This window comes from Copidosoma floridanum, unplaced genomic scaffold (genome assembly GCF_036245765.1).
Source record: "Copidosoma floridanum isolate Cflo_tuat_1 unplaced genomic scaffold, Cflo_Japanese_pri ptg000030l, whole genome shotgun sequence".
Lineage (NCBI taxonomy): Eukaryota > Metazoa > Arthropoda > Insecta > Hymenoptera > Encyrtidae > Copidosoma > Copidosoma floridanum.
In genome coordinates this window covers 17,133,215-17,150,358 of record NW_028321907.1, presented here as the reverse complement: position 1 = coordinate 17,150,358, position 17,144 = coordinate 17,133,215, and the positions used below count along the sequence as shown (strand labels likewise).

The 17,144-nt window shown below is 32.0% G+C and overlaps 2 long non-coding RNA genes across 2 annotated transcripts; one reads left to right on the top strand and one right to left on the bottom strand.

The window, feature by feature from the left end:
* Positions 1–6,287: 6,287 nt before the first annotated feature.
* Positions 6,288–8,522, top strand: LOC149373511 (uncharacterized). Its single transcript, XR_016293351.1, has 3 exons — positions 6,288–7,452; positions 7,521–7,919; positions 8,000–8,522. It is a non-coding gene; the product is annotated as an uncharacterized LOC149373511 (long non-coding RNA).
* Positions 8,523–14,205: 5,683 nt separating this feature from the next.
* On the bottom strand, positions 14,206–16,072 carry LOC149373510 (uncharacterized). Its single transcript, XR_016293367.1, has 3 exons — positions 15,164–16,072; positions 14,697–15,095; positions 14,206–14,616 (listed from the first exon to the last, which is right to left on the bottom strand). It is a non-coding gene; the product is annotated as an uncharacterized LOC149373510 (long non-coding RNA).
* Positions 16,073–17,144: the final 1,072 nt, after the last annotated feature.

The following is a 17,144-nucleotide window of genomic DNA, read 5'->3' as shown; positions in this document are numbered from 1 at the left end:
TGAATGATAGGCACATAAACAGGCCTATAAAAACGTGATAATAGTTACGTATACAAACCTCTTATTCTATTGTCCTTGTATGTTTAAGTTCAGTATTGTCATTTATTGTATACATTATTCACCACAATCACTTTGTTAAGAATGCTGATTAAAAGTTTAGATACACCGAAAGTTTTCAACGGCGCAAAGAAAGTAGTTTATGACCATCTCGTAGATTTCGATCTCTTACAATAGCATTTGTCTCTAATAAAAAACGATGCTGCATTGAAAGTATGTTACTTAATATCTTACATGATTCTTGTATTCATCAAGTAAGAAAAAAGTTAAGAATACGTTAAGTATGGTAAGGATTAAATTTTGTATTTGCTTTTCTTACTTTTGGAAGTATCTGTGAAGTATTAATAAATTATTATATTAGAAATGGAAACACTAATAAAGGTCTATAAAAACTTTTTGATACTTACCAAAACGTACCTTTTATTTTGTTGTCCCTATTTGTCCTTTTTGGCATCCTAACACTTGCATTAATTTTACACTTTTCTCTTTATTTTAAAAATCAAACACATTTGTAGACATCATAAGAGTTTTTAACATTTAAAGATACACGTTACTTATACTGGTAACCTAAGATCACTGTCCTTCGCAGCTGACTTTGCTATCGAAAACTTTTCTGCATGATTATGATTTTAGCTATTAAAGAATATAAAATCTACTGCCACAAAATAAAATATGACCTAGTAAAAAAAACGTGGTGCACAAAATACTAGTAACAAAAAAATTAATTCGCCGAAACAATTAAATAAAAAATTATTAACTTACTCACAACCATAGAAAATGAGCGATGATCTTAAACCTTCATGATTTTAACTCTTCTGCAAGACTGAAATATTATGTTTCAGAGATGATTTTTTGTTAGAAGTACTATAAAACATAAAAATCAGATTCGATGGTAATTTTTTTTTCTCTCTTATCAAGACAAAACGTGAAGGATTCGTCAAAGTTTGTGAATCATAAGAATGTATACTTGCTTGTCTTCTTGTTACGGGAATTCAGTTACGGGATAATGAGTCCGTCTGTTGATGTGCGCACAGTGGCTGAAAGGGAATTTTCTTCACGTAAATACTGTAAAATGAAAAGAAAATGTGAGATAAATTAAAATTGGTCAGAGAGCCAGTTGATATAAATCCAAATCTTTTGCTCGTGGTGCACCAGCAAGACCAGTAAGCCTCAGTGATGGTTGGACGAAGAATTCTTTTAGAACGAGAGGCTCGTATTTGTTCTCTATTGACACAGGGGCAGATGGCGCATTTATATCTGAAACCACCAAGTTTACGTCTAGGGGTAATCATCTCCAGTTGTCCAGCTTCACTTATATAGTGGACTCCCAGGTATCATCGTTGGTGGCCTGAGCGTTGAGCCCAAGTAATAGATGTTACTCCTGCCGACAACGTTTGGTTTGCTACAAAATTTAAAAACTTTTATAAGTAAAGCGTTTTGTGCTTGTTGATTGGCTTCAAATTTCACTCTGAATACATAGATGTAACGTTTATATCGTAGCATCAAAGTACAACAGTAAGTAATATTTGTTCAGCTCGGTCTTACGATTTTATGAGTAAAATATTGTATTTAATATCAAAAGGAGTTTTACTGTGCAATTGATTAAATGACCAATCTCATCAGAAAGCCACAGAAACGGGAGATGGCAAGTTTTTATTTATTCACTTGTTCTTTCGTTTTATTTATATCTTGATATATTTTTTAACTACTAATAATACTTCAAATTTTTTTAACAGTGTTTCTAAAGTTTTTTTTTTCTAAAAATGAATATCATCTTAATTTTTCTCTCGAATTTAAAAGACTAATCATATAATTGACCTATTATCTTAAAATTATTACACTGTTAAGAAAATTCAGGCAAAATCAGTACACATATGATTAGAGAAAACTTAAAATACGTAACGAAATTTTAAAATCTGATTTTAAAAATATCTTACAAACATTCTTACATTTAACACAGTGACTTATAATACTTGTAAAGTAGGTATTTAAATTAAAATAAAAGTCCATTACTTTAAAATACAAGTATTCTTTGAAAAGGAAATACTATACGTGATTGAAAATTCAAAAACATAACGAAATTAAAACAACATGTTAAAAATTTAAAATTCAATAATTTTTTAAATTTTAAATTAAATACTTGATTAAAATTATAAAACAACACTAATAATTCAGAAGAAGCTAGGCCTAATATTACATAAAAAAATTATTCATTCCAAAATACTATTTTTGTATACAGAGGTCATTGTATTATATCGAATTAACCATATTTTGGGTACATTATATATTCCAGGAAAGTATTAGCTATGTGAAAGGCAGCTAAGTAGGTGTTAACCGCGAATTCGCAGTGTAGCAATGCTACTAGTGACTCATCATTTTTCTTCTACTTAATGAAGACAGTGAAAACTAACTCAATTAACTTATTATTGTCGTTATCAATCTATTTTTGATTCATGTGTGCGCTCAGCACCTCACTCCTATTTCTTTTTAAGCTTTGTAATTGGACTTCTAGCCCGTTAATCAAATAAATAAGAAAATATTTTCTTATCTGAACTAATATCTCATATTAATCTAATTAAATAAATATATAATTCTGAAAAAAATTTATTTACTTTATTATTGCAGTATCAATACAAATACTTGTTATTTTTAATCAAAAAAAGATTATTATTTCTAAAATACGTTGACAAATGTATTTAAGTATAACTAATAAATAAATTGTTTCCTCGGACATGCAAGCGTTAGTGTTTAGAAACCTAGCTGCTTTTCAGTATTATTTAATAAGAAAATATGCTGTGACGTGAGCATGAGCATCGCCGATTAAAAACCCACCTGTTCTTTAGTATTGATCATGAATAAAATGTGCCCTTAGGTAAAGCAAACATTGACTATTGGAAAACTAATTGTTTTTCTAATACTGTTTACTAATTAAATGTGCCCCAAGATCCCCAAGTATCAGTAATAAGCAAACCCAACGGTTTATTACAATTATTAATTTGAAAAAGGTACGTGTCAACAAGCAAGCATCGGTGACTAGCAGTTCATATTTTGTTTATTATTAATACTACAAAACAGTTAAGTTTATAATAGCCGATACTTGCTCGTTTAGGAAAAAATGTATTAAGAAATAAGTCGGCAAACGGCACATTCTGTTGTAAAATAATACTTATAAGCAATTTTGTGTCTAATTGTCAATGCTTGCTCGCCCGTGGACTTACTTTATAAACAAATAATGCTAATAATCAATAGTTAAGATTTTAATCATTAATACTTGTTTCCCTGAGAAAATGTTTTTCTCATTGGATATTGCTGGTGCTTTCTTGGATAGAGGCATATTTTATTGATAAATAATACTTATTAACAGAAATGCGAGGCAAATTAAAAAATCTTTTTGAAAATTTAAAGTTATATTATGGTGATGTAATTTTTAACAAAAAGTAATACCAATCTTTCGTTAGGATTTAAAATGCACGTGAATTTTCCAAAACATGTTGAATTGTGAGATTGTTAGTGATTATTACAGTAAATGTGTATTAATTAGACATAAACGTATGAATTAAAAACCATGACATAAAAGTTTTCACTTAAATTAAAAATTCGTTTGAATTTTTAAAAACATTTTAAATGTTAAGTTACAATATACATACATACATACATATATATATATGTATACACAACTCAAGATCAAGAGTTATCAAGAAAGTCGAGTACAAATCAAGACAAGGACGATGTTACCGATTTCGAGAACGACTCAAGAATAATACGATATCTGATTTTAATCTATTTAGAGAAACGACAAGATTTAGGAAAATATCGCATTCATATACAGAACTAAGCATACCCATAAAGAAACAAAATATAGATATGTACAATTGCAGATAATAATGGGGGCTATTTTCTGCCACTGGGGACGCTCATCATCACATTAGGTACTCGCCACTCGCGTGTATTTCGTATATATATATATTACGATGCGTGATGAACCTCACATAAAATATAGATATACTAAGGTGTACGGAGTACCTCATATGATGACGAGCGCCCCCATGGCAGAATAGACTTCATTACAAAGTAAGATTAAGGTAGAAAGTTTGTAATATTCAAATGAATATAATGAATGAGGAAAAAGGCATATACCATGAACATAATGTATATGATAACACAGAAGAAAACACTAGATGAACTATAAATCTAGATTAGAAATAGGGACTCAGTTGAAAATTTATAGCTATGGCTACACCTATAGAGATAATAGCTTTATAGTTGTAGCTATAATGACTTACGTCCATAGCTAAAGTCAACTACAATGTACCTATGAATTATTGTGAATTATAGCGAATATTTAACTAAAACTATTTCTAAAACTGAATTTTTTTTTTTTTAAGTTAGTTCAAACGTAAAAGGCGTTATTACGTGGATGACAACTTAAAAACTGAGGGCTTCAAGTACTTTCCAATAAGAAGAAAAAGAATAAGTTTATTTGTTTACATAAACTTTTTAATATTGCTCGAAAGTTCTTGAATACCCCAATTTTTAAGTTATCATCTACATAATAACGCCTTTTATGGCTGATATAACTTTAAAAAAACGAGAGTTAAAAACAACTTTTTCTTAAAATACGCGAAAAATTTATAGCTGAACACCTACATTTTACAACTACTATTCACAAAAATGTATGTGCTTATAGCTATAAATATATGCCATTATAGCTATAATAAAAGCTATATTATTTATAGGCATAATTATAGCTATAAATTTTTGACAAAGGAGTAGAAATTAAATACGTATATTGCAAACAACATACTGGCGGAAAAAAGAGTGAGATATAGTTACAATAACATTAAAAAAAAGTACCACCGAAGGTATCGACGTATTCGACGTAGTGGCCTCGGACGCGTACGATAAATATATTGCTATATGCATCCATGCGCCTTTTCTAACCTATACGCCTTGCGACACGCGCTACTTTCTTCAGATTAGAGAATTGAACAAAGTACTGATAACCACTGTTCTATTGAATAATTAGGTTTTTGAGCTACATAATGAGCAGTACAGTGATAAATTAGTTTTTAAAATTAAGTAAAGTAAATATACGATTCTAAAATTTGTTTCGTGGCTTTTTGTTAACCTCAAGGTTTGAAAAACTATTGTCGTTGATTTTGAATAGTAAAACTAAATCCAGTATTAAATACAAATAATATAGCACATTGTCATACTTAAATTTTTCAATGTATCAAGCTGTGAAAAAAAACTATTATAAAAATCTACATCATGCATGAAATGAATTGGATGATTAAAAAGGGGCACTTTAAGGGTATTAACATAAATTTACGTCAACAAAAAAACAGAGCCGTGCTAAAAAGAGCCGTACACAGAGCAAGTAATGGCTTTGCACTAATGTGTCTCGTCCTCATAGATAAATGACGAATTTGCATTCGGCATGAATAAAAATAAGAAAATTTAGCAGCAGGGTCGTACTAAAAATAAAAAGCACTTACCTAATTAGTAGTTTTTGTCGAACAACTCTCTGCCACGTTCGCCAACGAGTGCTACTTGATAATGAAAGCCGTTGGTAACTTTTTCCACAAGCAGGCGCACGACTTTCACTTCGTGGGTGACGTACACTGAAAAACTATCGGTACCGCTGTTAATAACTCGCAGGTGGCACTGCTGTACTGCCGTAGCTTCGGCGTAAGAGGAGCGCCGATAGTGTTGGCTTCAAGATGGCGAAAAGTGGTCCCCCCACCACTCTCCCGTCTAAGAAGAGTGGTAGGAGGACTGCTTTTTGGTCGCGACTACGCGACAGCCAAAAGCGTCGTCTGTTACGACAGCGGTTCTCAAATACTAGTCACTAGTCATGTATGATGTAGCTATATATATACATGTGTGTATATAATGTATACCAGCTGATTGTTGCGCTATATAGTGGTTGAGTGCTCTGTGTTGTCTGTTCTGTCATTCCTGTCTCCTGTACCGGTGCTGATAACTGAGATACCAAGAGCCAAGCCAACGTTAATGCTGGTACTTATAAGTACTGACCAATGGCTTGACCTTGACTTCTCTTCAACCAACTGTGGCCTTTTTCACCAAGTCAAACGATGAGGTGAGCAAAGATACTACTGTTAGTAATAGCAGTTTGACAAGTAGCTGCTAAGCAGATCTGACAAGTAAACTGCATATTTCAGTTATAAGCCCAACAGTGTTTGGTGAGTTGCAGTGCTTGTTTATTTATTCTCTTTTTGTATATTTTTTTGTCTCTCTTAAATTTGTATATAAATCAAGCAGGACTTTAACGTGGGATTGCTAACAAATGAGTAATTCCCACAAGTTTCCAGTCACAAAGTTGTGATTTACTTTTCCTGCAATCAAATCAACCAAAACAAAAAAAAACTTATCAAGAAGCAAGAGGTTAAAATTTAGTTTTATCAAGCACAATTTTGGAGGATAATAAGAAAAATCAAGGGCTGATGAAGTTTGACAAGAAAATGTACCTGAATCTCTGAAATCATCGAATGGCTGTGAATTCCAGTTGCTTTAGAGGCTGTAGTAAAGAGTTTTTTAATAATTATTGTTCACAATGGAGGTACAGAGAAAAGTCACTCAACGCTCTCATGAAAACTTGGTGCCATGTGATGCTAATAGCACAGTTAATAATAAAAATGAAGTTCAGACTTGCTCAAAGTTAACAAGTGCGCAGCTCATCATATTCCAAACATAAAGTACAGTTGTGGCAGATGGTCTTTACAATCATTCAAATGAAGTAAATAATGAAGGTTAAGAAATTTCATGAAGCTGTAGATGTGACCTGGTCACCTCCAGTCCAGCAGCCCACCAACTTTCCAATTTTGCTGGCTGCAGTAACAGTTGCTTAGCCGTTGGATATCAGTTTTAGTATCGTAATGCCAGTTTGGATTTGTATTCTCTCGACCTGGAGCAGCCAGGCTGTATGATACGTACATCAAGATCAGTGTGCCAAGTGATCAAAGGTTTTGTCCTTTTTTTTATTCATGTGTACCTACAATATTCGTAGTGTTGAGAAATTTAGTATGATAATTATAATTACCATCAAGATTTTACAAAATAATTTAGGGAGCTGGCGGAACGAATCCAGCTGGCATTATTGTGAGTTGCTATGATTGTGGAAAAATAATGATTCACTTTGCTGACAAGATGTTTGAGAACGACAGCAACTGTTTGATTAGCAGTCCCGACAAACACAAAGGTCCTGTGAGAGCACTGGACTTTAATCCATTTCAGTCTCATTTTCTAGCTACTGGTGCGACAGATAGTGACATTTATACTTTATATATTAATTGGACAAATGAGCCTAATTCTCCTAGTTCCAAAAAAATTTACCACCTGAGGATGTACTAGATAAATCATGGAATACACGAGGTACCTTACTTGGCAACATTTTTTTTTACACATTCATAATTGACATTAGAGCATTTTGTTGTTTACAGTGCAACACATTCTTGCTTCAACATTTTCACAGCGTTGTGTCATTTGAAGAAGAATTAAGCCATGGTAATACTCACCGATGCCAATTCAAGAGCCTCTATAAGCATTGTCATCAGGAATTGTAACATAATAATTCTTCATCATTATTGAAATATAAGTGAGATGGAAATCAGTACACTGACATCCTTATATATAGTCACACAGCTGTCTCTTGCTTCAGAAGAGGATTAAAATCCAATTATTGAACTGTGGGATTTGAGATTTGCAACCACACCGTAAAAACATTCCAAAACCATCGAAGGAAAGTAATATCAATTGCCTGGAATCCTTATTATTCTGATCTTCTCAGTTATGCAAAAGACAATAGAATTCTCTCTTGGAATCCTAATTTCGATATTCCAGTACGTAGCAGTTAAATTTTTCTCGCAACTCTGTTTTTTTATTGTGTAATGCTTATTTTTTATTACAAATCTTATTTTAGGGTGGTGATATTGTTGGCTAATTGGCTCAAACAAATCATGGAAACTTAAATGTATCTTAGTGTCCTAGATGAGCTTGCTTGGTTGTGAGTACTACTTCATATGGCCAGGCAATAGTACACTCTCTGTAAGGTGGAGCTGACCATTGATCTGCTGAAACGTTGAATAAAATGTTGATTTATTTCCTGGCATGGACCCATTCCCACAAATCTCACCGATGATGCAAACAGAAGTATATTATGAAAATAATGCTGTAGAGTCCCCAGTCTCTGGTTTAATGATAGCTAACTATGCGAATAATACCATAGTTGAAGTTATACCTTTTATTCAACTAACAATGAGAGTTGGAAACAAAAATAAATTAGTACCCGAACCAAATAATATACCAATTAAGTCAGACTATACACCTGAAATTCATGATCAAACTGATAAATTCCAACTACTCCAATAATTGTAATTAAAAACGCTTCCAACTACTGTTCTCGTAATTTATGTAGCTCTACTAGAAAAAAGTAAGCATTTGCAATTGACCAAATTGTTTAAAGAGATACTACTTTCAAAAATTTAAGTATTAGTTACATTTCAACATTTTTACAAATTAAACTCTAATTTTTTTTTAGAAATAACAAACATTTTATTACACCTGGATCTGTCCTTACTCTTATTTTCCATTATCCTTTTTTCACGATATTCTCTATTGGATTAAATTTTTCTTTGAGCTCATTAATAGAGAAAACATTAATCATACACAACGTTAAATATCAAAAGAAAATTGCAAAATCTACACCTATAGAAATGATGTAAAGTCAAAGACAAGATTATTTAAAGAGTAAATAAAAAATAGAGAGGTAAATGTAGAGATGAATAAGAGGTTTAGTCAAGTTATTAAATTGTATATTCGTTAATTTACCATAAATCAGTTATTAATCAATTTTTTTTTTTTTTTTTTTTTTTTTTTTTCTTCTATTTAATGATTTTAATTTAGGAAACAATTTTTTTTTTTTGTCACATTTTTCACAGTAAATCTTTCTCTATTAAAATTGCACCTGGTAATGAATATGCAAAAGTTGGACTCAACAATAGCTTAATAAAAAATCAGGTAACTGTTAAATGAATATTATGTATACACCGGGTAAGATTTGCTCAAGATTTACATAAATATATTAATATATAATTACAAGAACATTCTAAATAATAATTAAATTATTTACTGGGAAAGAAAGCGCCAGTTAAAAAAGCCTTGCTGTTTCGGAGATTTTAACAGTAAGTAGAATAATTCTTATGTAAGCAAGCGGTGGTGATAACTAGCCCAGTCATTTATTAATTCATTTAATGAATAAATTATTCCTTCGGCGAGCAAGTGACGGCGATAAGTAGCTTTACCATTTATTAATTTACTTAATAAATATATTATTTCATTGGCAAGCAAGCGGTACCAACAATAAGTTTGGCGATTTATTAGCTTATTTGATAGATAAACTTTTTTTTTGACAAGCAAGCGACAACAACAAGTAGCTCAGCTTTTTGATGGATTATTTAGTTAATAAATTTATTCCTTGGTGAGCAAGTAGTGGCAATAAGTAAATTAGCTGTTAATTAGTTTATTTAATAAATTTATAACTTCTTTGGCGAGCAAGCGATGGCAGTTCATAGCTCAGCTATTCATTAGTTCAGTTAAGAAATAAATTATTCAGTTGGGGAGCAAGAAATGCCAATAACAAGCCCAGCTATTTCTAAGATTAATGAATAAATTATTTTTTTGCTGAGCAAGCGAAAGCGAAGAGTAGCTCAGCTATTTATTAATTTGTTTAATAAATATATAATTTCTTTAGCAAGCAAGTGATGGCAATAAGAAGCTCAGCTGTTTAGTAGTTTAATAAACTAATTAACTTTTTAGTGAGCAAGCGACATCAACGAGTAGCTCAGCTATTTATTACTTTTTTAAATGAATTAATTCTTTCTTCGGCGAGTAAGCAACGGCGATGAGTAGCTCTACTATTTATTAATTTACTTGATGAATATATTATTTCTTTGGCAAGCAAACTACGGCAGTAAGAAATTCAGCGATTTATTAGTTGATATGATAGATAAACTATTCCTTTGGCGAGCAAGCAGTGGCAATAAATAGCTCAGCTATTTATTAGTTTATGCAATAACTCAGATGATTCTTTGGCAGGCAAGCGATGGCAAGAAAAAGCTTAGCATTTTGAAAGTTCATTAAATAGATAAAATATTTATTTGATCAGCAAGAGACGGCAAAAAGTAGCTTAGCTACTTATTAATTTATTAAATAGATAAAACAAAATCTAAAAATAAATATATCTCTATAGCGGGAATGCGACGTTAATGAGAAGCTCAGCTATTCATTAATTTATTTATTAAATAAATCATTTTTCTAGCAAGCAAGCAGCTGCAAACAAAAAGCTGAGCTTATCATTATTTTATTTGGAAACTACATTTTTTCTTCGGTGAGCGAGTGACGGCAACTACTTGATTAGCTATTTATGAATTCATTTATTAAATAAAGCATTTTTTTTTGTAAGAAAGCGACGGCAATGAGTAACTCTGATTTTCAATAGATTATTTAATAAATACAATATTTCTTTGGCGAGCAAGCAGTAGCAATAAATAGCTCAGCTTTTCATGAATCCCTTTTATTGTTAAACTTATTCTTTGGCGAGAAATCGTCGGTGGTAAACAGCCCAGCTTTTTATTAATTCATGCAATAAACAAATTATTTCTTAGGCGAGTAAAAGTAGTGGCAATAAGTAAATTAGCTATATATTAGTTCATTCGTCAAATGAATTATTTTTATGGCAAGCAAGTGTCGGTAATGAGAAATTCAGCAATTTATTTGTTAGGAAAAATCGGGTTTCACCTGGTGCGTATTTGACCAGGGAATCACGAGTCAGCCAATAACGCTGCGCTTATGATGCTTTTTTACTGCTAGCCTATAGATAAACTTTTTTTTTGACAAGCAAGCAACGACAACGAGTAGCTCAGCTTTTTGATGGATTATTTAGTTAATAAATTTATTCCTTGGTGAGCAAGTAGTGGCAATAAGTAAATTAGCTGTTAATTAGTTTATTTAATAAATTTATAACTTCTTTGGCGAGCAAGCGATGGCAGTTCATAGCTCAGCTATTCATTAGTTCAGTTAAGAAATAAATTATTTATGTTGGGAGCGAGTGACACCAATAAAAAGCCCAGCTTTTGATGAGTTCATTTGATAATAAATTTTTATTTTTGGCAGAAAAGTGATGGCAATGAGTAACTTATCCATTTATTAGTTTATTTCATAATCAAATTAATTTTTTGGTGAGCAAGTGGCGACAATGAGCAGCTCGGCTATTTATTTGTTTGTTTGATTAATAAGATATTTTCTTGGCAAGAAACTGACAGCAAGGAACAGTTTCGCTTTTTTTCAGTTCATTCAATACTTAAATTATTTCATTTGCGAGCAAGTGCCTATGTTACTATTTTATCTATAAATGATATATCAAAACTGTAATGTTGTTTAGCAGCAATGTTTGATTGCCTACTGGCACTTTGTTTTTTAAATACTGAGAATCGATTAGATTCTGCTTGCTGATACTTGCTTTGCCAGAGATATAATTAATTTTTCTTTCTTTTATGTTTTACCTGGTTAAGTACCGCGACAGTCTAAGCATCGAATCCAGGCTAATCTCTACCTGTATCACTAATACTGTTTCGCATTCACCCAGGCTCGAAGACCTGTTTAACAAGGAAAATAGTAACATAGGCACTTGCTCGCAAATGAAATAATTTAAGTATTGAATGAACTGTAAAAAAGCGAAACTGTTCCTTGCTGTCAGTTTCTTGCCAAGAAAATATCTTATTAATCAAACAAACAAATAAATAGCCGAGCTGCTCATTGTCGCCACTTGCTCACCAAAAAATTAATTTGATTATGAAATAAACTAATAAATGGATAAGTTACTCATTGCCATCACTTTTCTGCCAAAAATAAAAATTTATTATCAAATGAACTCATCAAAAGCTGGGCTTTTTATTGGTGTCACTCGCTCCCAACATAAATAATTTATTTCTTAACTGAACTAATGAATAGCTGAGCTATGAACTGCCATCGCTTGCTCGCCAAAGAAGTTATAAATTTATTAAATAAACTAATTAACAGCTAATTTACTTATTGCCACTACTTGCTCACCAAGGAATAAATTTATTAACTAAATAATCCATCAAAAAGCTGAGCTACTCGTTGTCGTTGCTTGCTTGTCAAAAAAAAAGTTTATCTATAGGCTAGCAGTAAAAAAGCATCATAAGCGCAGCGTTATTGGCTGACTCGTGATTCCCTGGTCAAATACGCACCAGGTGAAACCCGATTTTTCCTAACAAATAAATTGCTGAATTTCTCATTACCGACACTTGCTTGCCATAAAAATAATTCATTTGACGAATGAACTAATATATAGCTAATTTACTTATTGCCACTACTTTTACTCGCCTAAGAAATAATTTGTTTATTGCATGAATTAATAAAAAGCTGGGCTGTTTACCACCGACGATTTCTCGCCAAAGAATAAGTTTAACAATAAAAGGGATTCATGAAAAGCTGAGCTATTTATTGCTACTGCTTGCTCGCCAAAGAAATATTGTATTTATTAAATAATCTATTGAAAATCAGAGTTACTCATTGCCGTCGCTTTCTTACAAAAAAAAATGCTTTATTTAATAAATGAATTCATAAATAGCTAATCAAGTAGTTGCCGTCACTCGCTCACCGAAGAAAAAATGTAGTTTCCAAATAAAATAATGATAAGCTCAGCTTTTTGTTTGCAGCTGCTTGCTTGCTAGAAAAATGATTTATTTAATAAATAAATTAATGAATAGCTGAGCTTCTCATTAACGTCGCATTCCCGCTATAGAGATATATTTATTTTTAGATTTTGTTTTATCTATTTAATAAATTAATAAGTAGCTAAGCTACTTTTTGCCGTCTCTTGCTGATCAAATAAATATTTTATCTATTTAATGAACTTTCAAAATGCTAAGCTTTTTCTTGCCATCGCTTGCCTGCCAAAGAATCATCTGAGTTATTGCATAAACTAATAAATAGCTGAGCTATTTATTGCCACTGCTTGCTCGCCAAAGGAATAGTTTATCTATCATATCAACTAATAAATCGCTAAATTTCTTACTGCCGTAGTTTGCTTGCCAAAGAAATAATATATTCATCAAGTAAATTAATAAATAGTAGAGCTACTCATCGCCGTCACTTGCTCGCCGAAGGAATAATTTATTCATTAAATGAATTAATAAATGACTGGGCTAGTTATCACCACCGCTTGCTTACATAAGAATTATTCTACTTACTGTTAAAATCTCCGAAACAGCAAGGCTTTTTCAACTGGAGCTTTCTTTCCCAGTAAATAATTTAATTATTATTTAGAATGTTCTTGTAATTATATATTAATATATTTATGTAAATCTTGAGCAAATCTTACCCGGTGTATACATAATATTCATTTAACAGTTACCTGATTTTTTAATAAGCTATTGTTGAGTCCAACTTTTACATATTCATTACCAAGTGCAATTTAAATAGAGAAAGATTTACTATGAAAAATGTGACAAAAAAAAAAATTGTTTCCTAAATTAAAATCATTAAATAGAAGAAAAAAAAAAAAAAAAAAAAAAAAAAAAAAAAATTGATTAATAACTGATTTATGGTAAATTAACGAATGTACAATTTTATAACTCGACTAAACCTCTTATTCATCTCTACATTTACCTCTCTATTTTTTATTTACTCTTTAAATAATCTTGTCTTTGACTTTACATCATTTCTATAGGTGTAGATTTTGCAATTTTCTTTTGATATTTAACGTTGTGTATGATTAATGTTTTCTCTATTAATGAGCTCAAAGAAAAATTTAATCTAATAGAGAATATCGTGAAAAAAGGATAATGGAAAATAAGAGTAAGGACAGATCCAGGTGTAATAAAATGTTTGTTATTTCTAAAAAAAAATTAGAGTTTAATTTGTAAAAATGTTGAAATGTAACTAATACTTAAATTTTTGAAAGTAGTATCTCTTTAAACAATTTGGTCAATTGCAAATGCTTACTTTTTTCTAGTAGAGCTACATAAATTACGAGAACAGTAGTTGGAAGCGTTTTTAATTACAATTATTGGAGTAGTTGGAATTTATCAGTTTAATCATGAATTTCAGGTGTATAGTCTGACTTAATTGGTATATTATTTGGTTCGGGTACTAATTTATTTTTGTTTCCAACTCTCATTGTTAGTTGAATAAAAGGTATAACTTCAACTATGGTATTATTCGCATAGTTAGCTACCATTAAACCAGAGACTGGGGACTCTACAGCATTATTTTCATAATATACTTCTGTTTGCATCACCGGTGAGATTTGTGGGAATGGGTCCATGCCAGGAAATAAATCAACATTTTATTCAACGTTTCAGCAGATCAATGGTCAGCTCCACCTTACAGAGAGTGTACTATTGCCTGGCCATATGAAGTAGTACTCACAACCAAGCAAGCTCATCTAGGACACTAAGATACATTTAAGTTTCCATGATTTGTTTAAGCCAATTAGCCAACAATATCACCACCCTAAAATAAGATTTGTAATAAAAAATAAGCATCACACAATAAAAAAACAGAGTTGCGAGAAAAATTTAACTGCTACGTACTGGAATATCGAAATTAGGATTCCAAGAGAGGATTCTATTGTCTTTTGCATAACTGAGAAGATCAGAATAATAAGGATTCCAGGAAATTGATATTACTTTCCTTCCATGGTTTTGGAATGTTTTTACGGTGTGGTTGCAAATCTCAAATCCCACAGTTCAATAATTGGATTTTAATCCTCTTCTGAAGCAAGAGACAGCTGTGTGACTATATATAAGGATGTCAGTGTACTGATTTCCATCTCACTTATATTTCAATAATGATGAAGAATTATTATGTTACAATTCCTGATGACGATGCTTATAGAGGCTCTTAAATTGGCATCGGTGAGTATTACTATGGCTTAATTCTTCTTCAAATGACACAACGCTGTGAAAATGTTGAAGCAAGAATGTGTTGCACTGTAAACAACAAAATGCTCTAATGTCAATTATGAATGTGTAAAAAAAAATGTTGCCAAGTAACGTACCTCGTATATTCCATGATTCATCTAGTACATCCTCAGGTGGTAAATTTTTTTGGAACTAGGAGAATTAGGCTCATTTGTCCAATTAATATATAAAGTATAAATGTCACTATCTGTCGCACCAGTAGCTAGAAAATGAGACTGAAATGGATTAAAGTCCAGTGCTCTCACAGGACCTTTGTGTTTGTCGGGACTGCTAATCAAACAGTTGCTGTCGTTTTCAAACATCTTGTCAGCAAAGTGAATCATTATTTTTCCACAATCATAGCAACTCACAATAATGCCAGCTGGATTCGTTCCGCCAGCTCCCCAAATTATTTTGTAAAATCTTGATGGTAATTATAATTATCATACTAAATTTCTCAACACTACGAATATTTTAGGTAGACATGAATAAAAAAAAGGACAAAACCTTTCATCACTTGGCACACTGATCTTGATGTACGTATCATACAGCCTGGCTGCTCCAGGTCGAGAGAATACAAATCCAAACTGGCATTACGATACTAAAACTGATATCCAACTGCTGAGCAACTGTTACTGCAGCCAGCAAAATTGGAAAGTTGGTGGGCTGCTGGACTGGAGGTGACCAGGTCACATCTACAGCTTCATGAAATTTCTTAACCTTCATAATTTACTTCATTTGAATAATTGTAAAGACCATCTGCCACAACTGTACTTTATGTTTGGAATATGATGAGCTGCGCACTTGTTAACTTTGAGCAAGTCTGAACTTCATTTTTATTATTAACTGTGCTATTAGCATCATATGGCACCAAGTTTTCATGAGAGCGTTGAGTGACTTTTCTCTGTACCTCCATTGTGAACAATAATTATTAAAAAACTCTTTACTACAGCCTCTAAAGCAACTGGAATTCACAGCCATTCGATGATTTCAGAGATTCAGGTACATTTTCTTATCAAACTTCATCTGCCCTTGATTTTTCTTATTATCCTCTAAAATTGTGCTTGATAAAACTAAATTTTAACCTCTTGCATCTTGATAAGTTTTTTTTTTGTTTTGGTTGATTTGATTGCAGGAAAAGTAAATCACAACTTTGTGACTGGAAACTTGTGGGAATTACTCATTTGTTAGCAATCCCACGTTTAAGTCCTGCTTGATTTATATACAAATTTAAGAGAGACAAAAAAATATACAAAAAGAAAATAAAAAAACAAGCACTGCAACTCACCAAACACTGTTGGGCTTATAACTAAAATATGCAGTTTACTTGTCAGATCTGCTTAGCAGCTACTTGTCAAACTGCTAGCACTAACAGTAGTATCTTTGCTCACCTCATCGTTTGACTTGGTGAAAAAGGCCACAGTTGGTTGAAGAGAAGTCAAGGTCAAGCCATTATTGGTCAGTACGTATAAGTACCAGCATTAACGTTGGCTTGGCTCTTGGTATCTCAGTTATCAGCACCGGTACAGGAGACAGGAATGACATCAGAACAGACAACACAGAGCACTTAACCACTATATAGCGCAACAATTAGCTAACATACATTATATACACACATGTATATATATAGCTACATCATACATGACTAGTGACTAGTATTTGAGAGCCGCTGTCGTAACAGACGACGCTTTTGGCTGTCGCGCAGCCGCGACCAAAAAGCAGTCCCCCACCACTCTTCTTAGACGGGAGAGTGGTGGGGGGACCACTTTTAGTTTAGGCGCCAAGTAGGGTCCCGTGGCCTTTTCAATTAGAACGGACCCACCAAAGTTTTTTTAATGTATTTTTGCCTGCTGAACACGATTATCGATGGTGGGTCGCGATCCGGATGGACAATTTTTTTTTATCAACAAATTTTTTAAACAAATATAAATTATTCATTTTTTTTGGGAAAAAAAAAATTTTTTCCTATTCTTTAGCTCATTTTGAACAAAAAAGTTCTTATACACCATATGCCTAAACCCAATACTTTTCCCGTAAAAAATTCGACAACTTTCAAAAAATGCGTTTTTTGCTATTTTC